This window comes from Anopheles nili, chromosome 2 (genome assembly GCF_943737925.1).
Source record: "Anopheles nili chromosome 2, idAnoNiliSN_F5_01, whole genome shotgun sequence".
In the NCBI taxonomy this organism is placed as follows: Eukaryota; Metazoa; Arthropoda; class Insecta; order Diptera; family Culicidae; genus Anopheles; species Anopheles nili.
The window spans coordinates 54,857,427-54,872,477 of NC_071291.1; positions in this window are offsets into that span (position 1 = coordinate 54,857,427).

Genomic DNA, 15,051 nt, shown 5'->3' on the forward strand with positions numbered 1-15,051 from the left:
AAACAGTTTTGCGAAACCCCACTCGTTGGGGAACATAACTGACAAAGTGTCGATAAGCTTCACGAAAAAGCGCTTATCCAATTTCGGCAAGCTTGTGTACTTTAGCTCGCGCGTAAGCTGCACCTCCCATCAACCACGCTTTCCATGACGTGAGGGGAAATTGCATGGCCAACTTGATAGCCAGCTTCGATTTGGGAGAAACGTTTCCATTTGACAGAACCGGTTCGCAATTCGCCAACCGGATTCCCCAACCCGCCTATGACGTTCGACCACATTTGACGTATTTGCTAGTGCACGAAATTCACGGCTACGAGGCAGGTCCTGCGTTCCGGGCGAGATTGCCTTCCGGTGCGCACGGGTACGCTCGCCGGTGCAGTAAATGGCGCGCTGCATAATAATGCAGTTCATCATCGGGATCGCGCGCGCGCGGGTTCCGTGAACGGCTGCAAATTGATTTTCGTGGCATATCATTACAGGCGCGGACGCGTTCGAGACCGCCCCTCGAGGGGTCACGGCTTACTGGGTCCTTGTTCAACCCCCACCCTGGTCGAGTCCTGGTCACCTACCGTCAGGTGTGTCACGTAATAAACACTTGCCACCGGCCGCCGAACAGTCAATCAGGGCACCGTGGTTCTGTTCGCTCGGTTGGACGATCGTAATCAATATGCCGCTTCAGGGCGTGCTGGCGAGTTTTCCGTGGCCGGAGTTCAATTTTCCGTGTGGGGTGGGATTTTTCCGCACTCTGGGACCGGTGAAAGCGGTGGTGCCTTCGTAAAGCGGATTAGCGAGCACGTGCAACCGGATGAGCTGGCTTCATCGTGAACGGGAGCTTACGGTGGTAAATGGAGGACCAAATGGGGCGTTCTCAAGCGCGGCCGCATTAACGCACCGGCCGAAAAACCGACGTCAACGGGAGCGTCCATTTGCGGGTCTCGGGTGAAGGTTAAATCCGGTTCGATGCGTTGCATTTACTTATTTGAGTATTTGAGTAGGATTCTTTTTTCGTATTGTGTTCAGTTGCCTGGAAGCGAAAGAGAGAGAGCGAGAGAGAGAGCGCGCAATGAGAGCATATCAAACATCACGGAACAGGAATTTTCTGTTTGAAATGTTGGTTGTTTAAAGCAGCAGACGAACGACCTTTATTCACCTTTTGGGCATGGTGTAACAAATTTATTACAAAAACACAAAAGCCCAGTAGCAGCTGTTCTGCATGATTGTATTCAATACGTTTTAAACGAGACACCCGGTTGATGGTGCTTGTTTTTTTTTGACATAAAATCACACCCACCGTTTCGATAGTCGAACGGGATTTGTGCATCCTGAGCGTGATATGCATCTGCACATTCGCTTTATTTTATTTAACACCACTGCTGGAAAATGCATCACACCATAAACCGTCACATCGGACAGTTTTCCCTGAGGTGCCGTGGTATGGTTGGCTCACGCGTTCGTTCGGTGTGGTTTTACGGAACTGACCGGGGGTCTGCCTAATAGGATTAGACGCTATTTGTGTATCGCCTATCTGTCACGAGTATCACGGGCCACTGTTTGAATGGGAAATGTGGCCTCGTACCTGGTGATGGGTGCCATTGCGATCGGTATACGAGTCGCTCGTGGATGGTGGAGTTTGTTTTCGGTACCGGGTGTATTGCACAATTTCTCGAAAAAGCTTCTCTGACTAATTAATCTAATTGCGTACTTCGAAACCAAACGCGTAAAATAACTACCGTAAATTACTGACACATGTGCCCCACTGCTTATTCGAACTGTTGAAAGCATCTGTAGCGAATCAGATGCGCTGATAGATCGCCTAATGAAGAGGGTCTTTTGCGATTTTTAAATGCGTCATAATCCTAAAAAGATATTGATCCCCATTCCCGACGCCATCCGGAAGCGACACTCATCCACAAAAAAATCCACCGAAGCTACAAGAAATCAATACCCGCGACCGGAACACGAACCGGTGGCACGTACCCGCTTGCCCGTGGAAGCATTAAAACCATCAAAATAATTACGAGCAATAGCATTAAAAGTAATTTGATTTTTAATGAAGCGTTCCACGGTTCGGCTACCACCGTCCTGCTCGCGGATCGCGGGACGATGAAAAATAAAATCCCGCACCAACGAAAACGAACAACCGCAGCGAGTGGTGGCGAAAAAGGGACGAGAGAAGCGGATCGGTGGGTGTCGTAATTAAAAGTGCATTAATTGTGCTGCCAGCGAACAGCGATGGCATGGAGCTAGGAGACACGAGCGGACGAGGCTGAATATTGACAGTGTTTCAAAATGTGTATAATAAACATTTTCCACCCGCACCGTCCCACGTGGGGGAGGGTTTGCTCGTTGTGCTGCATGCAAAATCGCTCATCGCCCACGTCGGTGCTAATAAATTTGTTTTGAAAGTAATAATTCAAGGCAGCTGGGGCCATATCCGAACGCAAATCACGGTTACTTGTCGGTTAGACCGGTGGAGGAACCAAACGTCCGGAAGCTAACCGACGACCAGGCGCCTCCATCGCGTGCATAATTAAATTACAAATTTCCAAATGTTCGCTTCCCCTGGTCGCTTGCACACTGGAACCACACAAAAGATAGATGTTTAGTGGGACAGCGAGCTGCTGTTATGGTCACAAGCCGTCGAATGCATTGATCTATTTCCCAGTGTGAAAGCTCATTGCACGGGAGATTGATGGTGATTTTGAATTAGCCATCCAAAGAAGCACCGAGTCATTCGAATGCCTGTTACATGGCTTTATCAGGCACGCAAACAAGTGTGCAAACACTCGCATCGACTGGAAACTCTCGCAACTCGCAAGATCTGCTCCGTCGCAAGCGGAAACTAAATTACTCCCAATCAAGCGAATGCTGGCTTCCGATTGAATGCGGGCGTCCTGTTTGCAGGAAAATTCAAAATAAAACTAACATAATAACACTTCCCTGACCACTGGGCGCTTTTGTGTGTGCGGGCGATCCGAACTCGAAGATGTCACCGGCAGATGCATCGAATCACAACCCCGGGAAACACGAGAAATCAGGGGGAACGCAAAGGGACAAGGGGATGCATACATTTAATATGAAAGCAATTTCCACTCTATTTTATTTTATCACTCACTTCCACGCTCGAACGAAGTCGGCACCTGGAAGCGTTCCGGATGGATAAACGGAACGAAGGTGCACATCCAGCACGAGATCCAGCACGTCCGGTGCCCGCGTGGGTTACAATGCGGGGGAATGCGACCTAAGGACCTGCCGGTGTCACCCGGTGGCCACACGGGAGCGTTTGCGACATTAGTGCTCATTCCCGGATCCCGGATCCCGTGCTGGTTCCCGTGCCGTGCCCCCTAAGACCTAATGTAAAATGCAAATAGCGCATGTTGTTTTATTTGTATAATTTAATGGCACCGGGTTCGAGGCGACCGGGTGAACCTATGGGCGTGCGGGGGAGAGGGCATCTCACCCTGTTCCTGGGGGCGCTTTTCCCACACCGAATGGCCCAGCCGCAAGGACATTATTCAGCTTCTCAGGCAGTTTTGCGATGAGACGAGGAAGGCGTTTTATTTTCAAAGTCCTTGGAAAAACTAACACGTGCTCGAGCGCTATTTCCGGGAAGTGTGGAGAAAGGGGGGGGGGGGTGGGAGTGACTTCACCCCCCCCTCCCCCTCCCCTCCCTCTCTCTATCCATCCCCCTCAAAACCCCGGAAGGACATCGTCACGATGACCGAGAGGGATGGAAATTTATTGCCGGACAATATTTGCCTTCCCCCGGCAAACCGGCGTAAAGGAGCACCGATCGAACGTTCTTCGCGGGATTCACATTCCCGGTGACACGGTGCGTGATCGAGGCGACCGTTTGAGGCGTGTTCTGTTTGCCAACAGCGCGACACAGGATGTAATGTGCGCTGCATCCGAGCGTAAGGTCAGCTCGCCCTCGGGGACCACCGGACATTGCGGATGCACTACGAAGGACGAGTAGCCCGGATCAGGTCGGGCGCGTCTCGGACGGTCGGCTGTTTGTGTTCGGTTCTTCGGCGGAAGGTTAAGCATTAGCATAAAAACACTTCATCGCATGCAGGCTGGTCTGTGGCGGACGTCAGCTGTGGGTAATTGAAAGTCGAATCGGAAAGTCCTTCGGTTGGGTGGGCGAATTGCGAGAGTTAATTAAGAAATGTTTCGCTGAATGGTAACGGTTGAACTCGTTGGGAAGATCAGGCGTCGTGCACAATGCACTTTAGCTAACGGACGTAACGAGCGTAACGAGCGTAACGGGTGTAACGCTCGCTAATAAGCACTTGGTGGATTAACATTCGTAATCACTTTAATCTAAGTCCAGCTCCGTAGCGGACAACTTTTAAGAGTTTTGCAGTTCGATTACGCTGGGTCAATTAAAAGCTAACTTACGAACGAAAAGCCTGAATGTGAGTGGTGCAAAATTACAATTCCCAGCGGGCCCGTTCGAAGGCACAATTTAATTACGCCACACGTTCCGCGCGTTTTTTTATTACTCGTTCCACTCCTCGCCGAGAGAAGACAGGGACCCCGGGAAAGCCAGTAAGATAAATAAAACCCAACGTCCACGATCCACTCTCGAAAGCGAGCGCAACGTTTCTTCCTGCTCCAAAAGCCCATCGCCGTCATCATCATCATCATCATCATCATTTTTCCTTTTTAATGAAAGCCTCGCGCACTAATTGCCGGTTGCCGTGTCGGAGCTAATAAGGGGCGCATTTCCCGAGGCTCCCGCGTGGGTGGAAACCGTACTATGCCGCGAGTGCAAACGCACCCACCAAACCGTACCATTAAGTTGTCACTCGAGCCGGCAAGCGCCTCGAGCGAAGAGGGAAGGACTCGTTCCTTTTTCCTTCGCCACCGGGAGCGAGCGATCGTGCTGACATTTGAACTGCAATTTCCGCCAACGGTCGCCGCTTCTTTCCTTCCGGGTGGAGGGAAGTGTGGGTGGGTATGTGAGGGGGGAAGGGAAGGAGTGCTCTTCTTTTGTTGTTCTACCCACCTCCGGCCACGTGGCAGCAATCAGTGACACTTGAAGCGAGAATTGTAGCAATTTCCCGACGACGCCGACGACGATTGACCTCCTCTCGGGTCGGTTGACCTTACTGCGACCTCAACGGTGATGGGCTATTCGATGCAGTTTTTCCGACCACCCGCATCCACGCCCACCCCACGTGTTCCAAGTGCTATCCTTCGCGTTTGACCCACTCAACCGCGCGCGGTGACTAGAAACCATCGAACGGTGGTAATACGATACCGATAATACATTTAATGCTATTTGGCGCGTCGACTTCGTGCGCCAGCCCACAAAGGGGCGTTTGAAGTCGCGGGCTCGGTAGAGTGATTGACGGTGCTTGCCGGACCTGGCCACGGTTGCGAGAAAGAAATTCGATACGACTTGCAGACGCAATCGAGGATTTCGCGTTCCGGCGACGGACGGCGTGTGGCTTGGATTTAATGAGAGTGCTCCTAATTGGCAACAGTTGGCCGATGGTGGGCTTGCGTAGGAGCGCGTATAATCAACCGGAAAAGCATCCATTTTCCGGCTCGCTTGACAGTGAGCTCGCTTTAATGGTGGGGGGTGCGCGAGCGCGTGTAAGCTGATACCGTCGGTGGGGGATGGTGTTCCGTTCCGTAGTAATATCCTGGGGCTCTAGTGCGAAGGAAGTGCGGCGTCTAGCGCCTCGTGGTTCGTTGGAATGGTGCACGGGAGCTCGTGAAAGCACCCTCAGGGTGCCCGCGAGAAGCTAATGATTAAAGGAAACACTTTACTGTCTTTTCTGATTTCATCGCGATCGATATTGTTTTAGGGAATGCCTTTTGGAGTTGGGCCACGTCATAAATGTATTCATCAAATGTCTCGAAAAGAAGATAATAATTGATATACGATGTTTTGTGGTGGTTAAGTGAGTATAACAGCCTTTACAGTAGCATAGTAACGTAAAATCAATAACATCCCAAGGACGAATTGCTGTCAGGATCCCAGGATTTAAATAATGAAAATGTGGCCCCTAAATGTATGCAATTAGTACAACCTTGTTCCATTTGATCCTTTCGTAAACATTGTATCACAAAACACATAAAAAAGTTGAAACTATGCGAATAAATCAAACAAAACGTTCAATATATATGTAATTACCTATTAAATAATGTGTAGTTGATATTTTTCTCATGATCACTTATAAATAATATGTGAAAACTCAGAAATAAACAGGGTACAGTTCCTCTTCGACGTAGAAGATTCCTTCATTTACTGAATTTCAACAGCAATAATCCCATATCCTTTCTCAAAGAAATGCCTGCGCTGAACGAAATCGAACCATACCGGGGAGATCTTAATCGAAAGAAGAAATATTAATTTGATTACATTTTATTACGCGACGGCATTAGCTCGATATCAGCCCAACTGTTCACCTCCTGCAGATTGCCAGGGGAATCCCGCCTCACCGATAAGTTTCGTTTTCTAAGAGCAAACGATAGCACCACAAGCAACGGTTCTGAGGTTTGCTTCGTTTCTCTCGACCCTCCATCACGCTTTCTAATTTGTCACTGAAAGCTTGCGCTTGTGCTCGTGGCGAAAGAACGACAGCGACCAACGGTGGACGGCAGCTCAGAGCAAACCCCCAAAAAATACGCCCAACGGTTGGCCAGGATGGGGACAATTTTTCATACTCGTATCGCGAGAATGGTCCCGGCTTGATTTAAGCGATTTTGTGATTTTGCTTCTCGCTCGAGCTTCGCACACGTCGCCCTTCTTCGGAGGGTGATAATTTTTAGAAAACGTAACCGAAAAAAAAACACACACATAGCAAAATGCTAGCTCGAAATACCGAGCTGCGAGCCCATCCTCGTACATCTCGGACGTTTCGGGGACGATTCGGGTTGGAATTACTGTGACCGAGGGATGAGCGCACGACGCGGGAACAGAAAAACGAGTCGCTCGAAACCGTCGGCAAAACGGCGAACCACTTCATTCATTTCTCGTACTGCTCGTACTCCTGCAGCCGTCGATCCAGCCTCGAATTCCACCTCACTCCGACCCGACGCCCACAAAAAAAAAACGCCATGACGCCGAAATAACGAGATTTGGCCGTCACGAAAGTTATCTTTCATCGAGCAAGACTAATCTTCCGATGGGGACGGGGATTGCCGTGACGCTCGACGCCCGGGGCTCGTCGTTATTTCGTTGTTCCGGTTTGCTTTTTTGACACTCTCTGTCTCTTTATCTCTTTCTCTCACTCGCAAATGCTCGTGGCAAAACTCGAACCTCCAAACCAGCATGCCGCTTGCGAAAGTTTTCCCATCCCGTAACAGCGCGGACGAAAAACATCCGTCTCGCGCCTAGGACGCGTCTTTTGGACGGAACCATGCCCATCCTTCCATTCCCGAAAGGATAAGGAGGCGAACAAATTACCCGTGGTTTAAAGTGAACAACGAGGCATGACAGTTTTTCCGATTAGAGGACATCGTTCCCGTCGCGGCCCGTTCGAACAATGTCCTTCCCACCGTGTTGTGGGAGTGGGAAAAAACGGGACGACACGTTTTCTGCCATTTCTCGATCCCTTTCCACTGGCCGTACCGCCGTAAGACTCACGGCATCAAATGGCAAATGGTGAATTTTGGGCCACCCGCTCGCTCTCTCTCTCTCTCTCATGCCAGGTGGAGTGGGGAAAATCGATCCGGACAGCTTTCGGCTTTGGGAAGGACAAAAATAGGCAACCGGCCGGTTTGGGGCGCCCGGCTCGAATTCGCTATTAATCAGTGGCTTAAAGTGCGATGAAAAAGCGAACGCGGGCGGTCCGGATTAGGGAAGTTAATAGAAAATGCGGTTGAAACAAACGCCATTTTCTGTCGCCGCTCGTCGATCGGGGTTCGATTCGGGGCGCCCTCTAGTGGGCATTTGGCTTAACGATTCGCCGAACCCGATCGAGCGCGGTACCAGTGTAGTTCGCGCATAAAGATTATGAAGGCTTTATGGCGATCTATTGCTGGTGCAGAAGCTTTTGAAGTAATCTTTTTTCGGGCGGAGCACTTCGTTAACGGTTAAATCCAGCTCGAAGGGCGAGATTATCTTCCACACCCCAAACCGATCGAGAACTCGGGCCGTTTGATGCGGGAATTTGCGATACTCAACATTCTGGATTAGTCGATAGATAATACGCCCGAATAAGGTGCAATTTTCACGCATACTACGATTTCAGTTTCGGGATAATGTTGGGATTAAGGAGAAGAATTGAACCAGGACTACTAAACATAACATTAGAGTTTAAAGATGAATTACCAGATGAATTAACCAGTGAATTAACAGATGAATTGTAATGAAAAAACTAGATCAGGAATAAACAGCAGTAGCTGAGCACTTGTCGCGTAACAGCTGAAATGTAATTCTTTTTCCCTGACACCGATCGTGGCCCACAATATCTCAAAATCAATGAGCTGCTGGTAACAACTTATCTCTCGACGTCCTGGATCGAGGATAATAATCGAGCAAAATGCGACAAACGTCCTGCTAATCCCATGCTCGAAGCCAGGAGAAGAAATATGCCGAGCCATTTTCATGAATAAATTTCCACACCTTCCCTTGCTGTTCTTATAGATGTAATCGCCATCGCCCTTGCTCTCTATCTCTCTCTCTCTCTCTCTCTCTCTCTCACTCTTTTTCTTGTTCTACAGTACCAACTGACCGATCGAGGATGGGATTCGCTCATCTCGGTAATTGAAACGTATCCCCGGGAGCTTTTAACGAGTCACTTTCACATATGCGGCACGTAGCCGCCTAATATCCCCCACCGGAGTCCTTTTTCAATTTCGTCTCCCGCATCTTGAGACAATTTCGTCCGCCCCTTCAAGCGCCTGGCAGGGTGTCTCGAGAGTCAACCACATCCTGGAACCCCTTCGCCGGGGGCTGCCAAGGAAAACCGGTGTGGCAAGTGTGGGAAGAGAAAATCGTGAGGGTGCCGCAAACTTTGCGCAACCCGGCCGTTGGGAGAAAGTATAATTTAATTTATTTGCCCGTCGATGATACTTGCCATTGTGCGTCGATGGGGAAGAGAGAGAGAGAGAGAGAGAGCGAGAGAGCAAGCGAGAGCCAACAGCTAGTGATTCCTTTGGCCTCGTGAAGGAAACTGCCACTGGAAACTGGAACTGGTCTTTGATGTTCGGGAAAAGGGAAACCCAGTGAAGCGTAACCAGGCGATGTTGAAGTATTTGCCGACCCACGGCTAGGAACCCGATTTCCACTTCATCGAGTGTGTGTGGGTGGCTGAAATCAGCCCGGTCTTGAAGGTCAAACGTTCCCGAGTACGGCGTTTTTACACCGTGAAGTAATGATGAACGCAGATGATTCCGATTTGGCGGCTGGCATCGCGTATTTACGGCCCAGTCGGCCAGGAATGCAGGGTGCGATGGAAATTTATTGCAAAAATTAGCATAGCACGTGGCTTTCTGGGCGAAGGAAACGGCGCCCTGCAGACTACATTAGGGCAAAGGGCCATTATGGGGTCGTAGCCACCGAACCGCTGCACATCTTCGTTTGATTACATCCGGCGGAAGTATCGCGCGGTGGTCAAATATTATTCATCCGTTTGAAGTTGGACGGATATTTAAATATCATTAGTAGGTGTTCGTGGGGCCTATGGTTGGGGAGGGTGGATTTGTAATGATTTTCCGGCGCTCCCGGAGTTGCTTACGGCTTGACTTTGATGGTTTTGTCTGCGTGGTCTACGGAGAAGGAAGAATTGCTGGCGCTGGGAAAGCAGGTCATTCCTGAGGAGGGAAATTTAGGAAATAAATATACCCCCACTTCATGTTCATTCAACAAATACCGGGTGGCAACCGTAATAAGCCAAATTAGATGAGAAATTCAACACACCAAAGCGCAAAGCATCCCGGAACTAGAAAAGCTTTTAAAAATGCAGGAAATAGTACCACGAAGCGGTTTCTGAAGCAAAATTTCACGTGAGTTCACTGACCACCACGAGCCGGTTCAGGTGTTTTTCCGAGGAAATATCACTTAACCGTAGGCCGGAAACGTTGACACTTCGAGTGAACCGTTCCAGGCCGCAGGGAAGAACATAAAAATCAACTATTCAGCTAACCGGAGTCGTTGCTTTCCGGTGGAGTATTTAAGCCAGGGTCCATCCCAACCAATTAATAACTCTGAAACGTGGCAGAGAGAAAGAGATAAAGAGAGTGAGAGGTAAAGGAAAAAGGGACGTGAAACGAAAAAAGACCACAAGGGGGTTGAGCAAAAAAAAACCACAATCAACACCCCGACGAAGGAGCAGAAAAAGGGGAAGGATTTGCATACCAGCACAAGGCGCCCTCGAGATCGTACCGACGCTCTCCTGCTTGGCCGGGAATAACCAAGATAATAATAATTAATTTGCAAACTACGATCCCTTATGAATAACAAATGAGCGAAAGGCCGACCGTAGTTTTCGCCTCACCGGCCTTCTCGAGCCACGAAGCCTCAAGGAGCGTCCTCGAGGAGGCCGATTTTCATCCCTTCTCATCGATGTCGAGAGGTTTTCCCTCGTTGGATGGGGCCGGTTGAAACGGAATAAAAACAATCCTCATTAATCTTGGATGCTGCCCGTTGAAAGGCGAAACTAGCGCCCACCCACACCACCCCTAAAAAGGTGGTTGAGGGTAGTGCTTAAAAATTCAAGTGAAACGATTGAAGCATAAATCAAAAAGTCCCAGGAAAACTCTCGCTCGCTCCGCCTCTTGTGTGGTTCGTGTGTCGGCTGGGATCGTGCTCGGTTGGTTGCGAGGAATCCTAGCCCGAATACCGCAACCAAAACCGCAAGAATCGCGTTACGATGAGGTCCTTGAGGGTGCTTCATTTCTGTGGCTTCGATTCCGGTTGCGCTTCCGGTGATTCTTCTGTCACCTTGACCACCGGTGAAAACTGCTCGGGCAGCATCTCTGGCCCATCTTTTCGAGCTTTTCGTGGGAAAGCGTATTTGCGATCTGTAGTGGGAGTGAAAGGTGAGACGAAAAAGCAAAAGCAAAACCCACAGCAACACACTCTCCCACGAGCTGGGTAGATGCCGATTGAGACATTCTTTCACCGAACTTGGGTGGGAAATTTTCTACCGATGCGCGATGGTCGAAACCGGCAGCGCGCTAATTGGGAAAATATGCTAAAAAGCCGGCCGGTCGAGCCGGAATGGCACTCGCACAGGTGGAACTTATCGGTTCCGGTTATGGTGGAACAAAATTGCCGTTTCGTTCGCGAATAGCTGACTCGGTTGCGGAGGAGTTTTCCCAGGACACCGGATGGTTGCTTTGTGGTTTGAATTAGACACCGGCCTTAAATCCACCGTACCTGTTCGCGCGATGCTCATCCTGACAACGCCAACCGTCGACGGGTACGGGCGCGACCGTAATTAGGCAGCAATCCGGCAGAAACTAACGATATAATAAATAACCACGCGGCACCGATGCTCCCGCTTGCTTTTTCAGTTAAACAACTCCATTCCGTTTCCGCGTTTTCAACCGGCATCGATGTGTCCTCGGTGGGCCCAGGACGAAGGTACATCATTAAGATTTATTTGCATTTTACGCTCGCTAGCGTTGGGAGGGAAAAGCGTTATCCGCTTGGTGAAATGCGTCAGCGCCGGTTACATTCGCGGGGCAGGAATTAGATTATTCGAGAGGCTGCGATACGCCGGCACCGGGTGGTGAGTAGTTTGATATTCTTTCTAACGATGCTCCACCGCAATGATGGATGTAACGGGCCCGATTTGTGGTGAGGATTTGCTTCGGTGCGCGATTAGATAAGGAAGGCGGTCGCGTTGGCGCTTTTGGTGGTCGCATAGTAATGAGCAGATTCATTAGCGAGTGGAATTGACGACGAACGAACACGCTTGCCGGTATTGGAATGCAGTTGGAAGGGAAATTAAATAAATGTTTCATTTAAATTTGAGCTGTGCTTTGTTGTGAGAATGATTTGCGAAAACCGCACATTTGAATAAAAGGCAAACGCTCGAGAGAGCATGCAAAAATGTGCCTCCATTAGATAAATTGAAATACATCCGAGTCGTCCACGCCGTTGCCATGGACACGTGCCGCGCTACGTTACGAACCTCAACGATAGCCGCGATTCCAGCGCGTCCGATGGCAACACGATCCTTAAAAGCTTCCATCAAACCGGTGCGTTTCATCACCTGCAATGGTTACACGCCCACTTAAAAAAAAAAGCTCAAAAATACGCCCGAATAAGACATCCATCGTTGCAGGCTTACCGTGGCGACCACGTGGCTGGGCTGGGATTATCAAATCTTCAAAATGTAATCCACCCACGGGCGCGTGGAAACTGCTCGCGAAAGGAACGCTTGGAAACGCGCAGGGAAGAGTCACTTTACGGCCGAGCATAATAATTTTATCGTCACATATCAGCATTTTTTTGTTGTTGTTGCCCCTTGTTGTTGTTGGCGCTGAATCCGCCTCCTAGCCCGTGATGGGTGCTGGGAGGATGAAATATTTTTCCCCGTTGCTGTTCCTGTGCGTTTATTTATTTATATTTCAGCGGCGTCACAATGCGGCTACCCATCCTCCCCTGTGCCTGTGGTGGTGGAAATCTCGCGGAATCTCATTTGTTCGCCCTATCGCGGTAATTTTTCCACCCCACGTTTTTCTCGCCACCCGGCGCGAAAATGGCGCAAAAAGTTGTACGGATGCGCGAACAAAACATTTCGCGAGTTTTTCCTTTTTCTCTCTCTTGTCACGTTTCCCATTCTCGTCGGTTGATGGACGCTTTTCCGCTTCCACGCGTCGGCTGCGAGAGCGCGTGTGTGAAGGATGCCACGCACTCGATGATGGGAACCGGTGGCGGTGCCATCAAGCACCCAAGGCAGGACACAAAGGATAACATTTTATTGCAACCGCCAAAGTGCATTATTTCGCCCGCCTCTCGGTTCGCCTCGGTGGTGGTAAAAAATTACACATTATTTCAATCGTAAAAGTTTGTCGCTAGGGTGAGCGACCGTTTCGGTGGGAAGGTCTTCGAGCCCGACCGGATGCAGTGAGGCCCGGAACATCCGGGCGGTCGTGTCGCGAAAGGGACGCATTATCCCGCACCGGGTTTGTCGCGCAAGGACGAAAGCCAAATCGAGCCGCAGCGATGAATGTAAATTTTCGAGCGCGTAAAAGATGAACGCATCGCCGGGAGCGCACACTCGCGCTGGCCGGATCTAATCTAGTTCCCGAAGGATCGTAAAAGCGTGCCATTAAAGGGCGCCATCAATGGTTGGCTCGTTTGACGAGGGGAATGTTAATTCCAGGGAGTCTGTCAGGGAGCCTTGCGGTGTGTTGGAATGGGAGAGAAAACGGGCTAAGGCATTAATATTTGCTCAACGGGCACAAGGCAGTAGAAGTGAGAATGTTTTTCGTCTAATGAACAATTTGTTGTGAAATGCACCATGAAATGTCGTTTCAGATCGTTTTGTGCTCTAAATGATAATTTTTATAACGTTGCCATTAAAATGTCATCGCAATGAAAATCACTGATAATTGTTTAATGTTTGAACAATTGAGTAATGCAAAAAAAAAACGGTTATACAAACCATTGAATTGTGTTTTTGTAGATGAGAAGCTGACTGGCATTTTTGAATCGAAAAAAAAATATTTAAGATAAATTTATCACAGAATGTCCATTGAGAGAAAGATTGAATTAGCAAATTTTACCCTTTTCCATGATCCATGAGATCAGAAGTAAAACGGGTATAGAAACTATAAATAGCTATGATGCCTCTGCAACAAAGTGATAAAAGTTAGTGCGTATAAACAATCCCAACTTATTTGTCGCATTCCGGAGGCGGCATCTGCTTAAAGACAGCACTCTAGCATTACTCAACGCCACTGCAATGGGCAGCAAGAGACGCTTTCAGCCGATTTAGCGTCGTAACGAAGGGATATTTTGCTGCGGGCTGAACGGTTTTATGAGAACGACAAGAAGAAAAAAAAGAAAGATGCATAAAAGCCATTGCCCGACTGGGAACGCAAAGGACACACGGGACACGCAACACCGGCAGCGGTGCCGACAATTTAAGCTGACGAGATTCTCCAGCCCGCCGTCTCGGCGAATGGCGTCGAAGTAAAAAGCTTTTCAACATTCGATCGCCGGGTGGGATAAGCAAACATGCACCGGTTGAGGGCACCTTGACATTGTGGGCTTTTGGGTGGCAAAAAATAAAACGTCATATGCTGTTGAGGGATCGTTTTTACACGAAATTCCTCTGCCAAACTCACGCCTTGTGGTAAGCCCCTGAATGTATGCAATACGACAAGCGCGTGTATTGATTTTCCCTCAAATGATTCAAATATGAGATGTTTAATTGCATAGTACCATTCCAAACCCACCGTCAAAGCACTACGGTGGTGACATTTTTCTCCCCACTCCCATGTCTAGCTGAATCTGTGGCCAAGAAAAATCTAATTTCCCACAATCCTTTCGAAAAGTGCTCATGACGGCGCTCGCAATGAAACGAAATCGATGTTTACATCGCCCTTCAGATATTCATGGCCGATAAGGGCGGGCGGCATGTGTACAGAGCGAGCTCCGGGACCCGAGCCGGTCGTGCGATATTTTCCCTTATCAACTACGCCCGGGTTTCGTGAGACGCCCCCTTTTTATCGACGCCTGGTTGAATGACGCTCGTCCAGGGATCGGTTGAAGTAGGTCAGTCCGGGAGCATGACGGGAGAAGTGTGTGCCACGGGACGGGCTCAAACGTCTTATAAGACGGTTCACATGCGAAGAATTTCTCCACCCACGCTTCGACCCTTCAGACGGCGAGGAGAGCTCTCGTCCACAGACGGCGGCGACTGTCGTTGAATAGAGCGAAGAAAGTACAAGCTTTTAATGAGGTTCTTCACCTTCCCGTTTGGATCGCCTCGGGTGGGAATGTACGGGCAATAAATAGGAGATTGTTAAACCGTCTCGTGGTCCTCATCGTGCAGGATGTCCCGGGCCAAAAGTCGATCGTCGTTTGGACCGAGCGCAGCTCGAACGCTGAATGGAAGTTAATAAGTTTGTCTG